The 2,500-nt window shown below is 39.4% G+C and overlaps 1 protein-coding gene across 1 annotated transcript in view; it reads right to left on the bottom strand.

Moving 5' to 3' along the window:
• Positions 1-2,500, bottom strand: part of LOC115805981 (integrin alpha-2-like) — a 40,162-nt gene that overhangs the window by 21,635 nt on the left and 16,027 nt on the right. The window lies entirely within an intron of this gene.

Consider the following 2,500-nt stretch of genomic DNA (forward strand, 5'->3'; position numbering starts at 1 on the left):
ACACACACTCCCACACACACTCACACACACACACACACTCACACACACTCACACATACGCACACACACACACATACGCACACACACACACACTCACACTCACACACACTCATGCCCCAGCTTGTCAGAGACGGAAGGAATGACAGAGTTAGCATGCCTCTAACCCAGACACACACACACACACATACACACACACACACAGACATACCCACACATATATAAATAATCAGGAGAAGCTCCAGTCTTATATGCAGGTACAATTTCTTGAAAGTCAAATTTTCAACAGTAAAAAATGCCAATACGTTTTGTATGGCATTGGTCTCAGCGACGTTGGTCTCAGGCCAGACTTAATTCAACACAATCATAAATAATAACAAAGAATCCAGCGGATAAGATCCTTACATGAGAGAGGCCGTAGCCTCTGCATCTATTTAACCATAACCATAACAACAACAAACCATGGGCTCACTAGCGTGTTTCTCATAAACAAACATTTAAACACTACAAATGCAAAGACGTTTCAGTGTTGAATCTGGTCAGAAGATATCAAAATCCAAACCAGAGAAACCTCAATTTAAAGAGCAAACTGTAAGATTAGATCCAATTAGATTAGAACAGATCAGAGAACAAACTGTAAAATTAGATCATATTAGATTAAAACAGATCAGAGAATGACACTCTATATGTAAATACTCACTGATTAAAGTGATGAAAGTTACAGAAATAGCGAGTTCATTCACTTTCATCCTTTATTCCAAACTGAGAACACACGGTAAACAGACACTTGAGCTTGTCACTGATTGAAATTCACTTTCTCTCTCTCACTCTCTCTCTTTCTCTCCCTCTTTCCCTCCCTCTCTCTTTCTCTCTCTCTCTCTCTCTTACTCTCTCTCTCTCTCTCTCTTACTCTCTCTCTCTCTCTCCACATTTTTCCCTACATCTCTCTCTCTCTCTCTCTCTCTCTCCTCCTGCTCTTTCTCCCTCCCTGTTTGTTCGAGGAGACATCAGATAACCAGCCTAACCAGTGAGATTTTCCCCCTTTCTCCCCCTGCTCACCCCTCCCAGATATTCCAAACCTCATAAATTCTTGGTCACCGCTAGTTGCAGTGGAGATACCTCATTGTTATATTATGGTATTTTGACCACATTGTGGATGGATATGTTTATCGTCCAGGCTCTGAGAACTGGAGCTAACTTTCCCTGTCTGTTTTAGAACCTCTAAAACTCATCACTTCTGTACTGTAAAAAAAAAGTGTTAGTACTATTACATTTCATTGTGTACCTGCTGTATTAATAGATTAGTTTAGTAAGCATAGATTGTGTAAACTGTGAAACACACACACACACACACACACACACACGCACACACACTCACATACACACACACATACACACACTCACACACAGGCACACACACTCACACACACACACACACGCACACGCACACCCACACACACACCCACACACACGTGCACACACACACTGAACTCCTGCTCTGGCTGAGACTGAGGGGTTTCATTGGAAGTTTATGGAAATATTTACACGTCAGACACTCATGTAAAAGAGTCATCGAAAACAGTTTAAATGATCCTAAGCCTTCCCGTCATCACTAAATGAATGCTCAATAGGGCCCCAGTGTGGCCGTAATTCAACACTGCAAGTCTACAAGCAACTGTGTGTCAAACAGCCATGTTTTATTGACTTCAGGATGACAGTGAGTGAATCTGTACGTGCATCAGATGAATGAAGAGGAAACTGAGTGTGGATTTTGTCTCAGGACACATGACATTTACATGCCAAGTCATGCACTGAAGATAATTATAGTCTACTTAAGCCACAGATAGGTAGTTATCCTGAATATGCGTTTACACAAAGTACAGCGTACCCACACACTGGCTACGCAGGCATAAGACCTTACTGGTGTGTACTCCGTGTTCTCTGCATGACCATCACATGTGACAGTGGAGCTGTTTGACGTTAAAAGACGGCGAGGAACACTCAAACCTCCGATTTACTTCTTTTCTAAATTGCAATGTGCTTATTGACCTATAGGTGGCAACATTTACTTATAATTGTAATGAACAACAATTCGTCCCATCTTTGATTTCAGGCTCGATTTAATTATTTAAAAATGATTTAAACTCATTCTATATGCTGTACGGGAAAATATGGAAACATTTCTTCCTCCCCTTTTTCTCCCTGTTCAGTGTGGCTCTTTGCTCATTAACAGAATTGATAATTGTTAATAAATGTCTAAAACATACACTTATGAGGCTTCTCCATACTGTACCACACTAAGTGAAACAGAAATCAACATTTCTCATCTTAAGCAGTGTGTCTAAAATATATGATTAAAACAATTAAATCTGAATTCAATTAGAATTTTTAATATATATATATATATATATATATATATATATATATATATATATACAGTAATTTATTTGCTCCTGCAGGTCAGTGACAGCTATACAATGACATCTTAACCTAAAGAATGAACA

This window comes from Chanos chanos, chromosome 1 (genome assembly GCF_902362185.1).
Source record: "Chanos chanos chromosome 1, fChaCha1.1, whole genome shotgun sequence".
Lineage (NCBI taxonomy): Eukaryota > Metazoa > Chordata > Actinopteri > Gonorynchiformes > Chanidae > Chanos > Chanos chanos.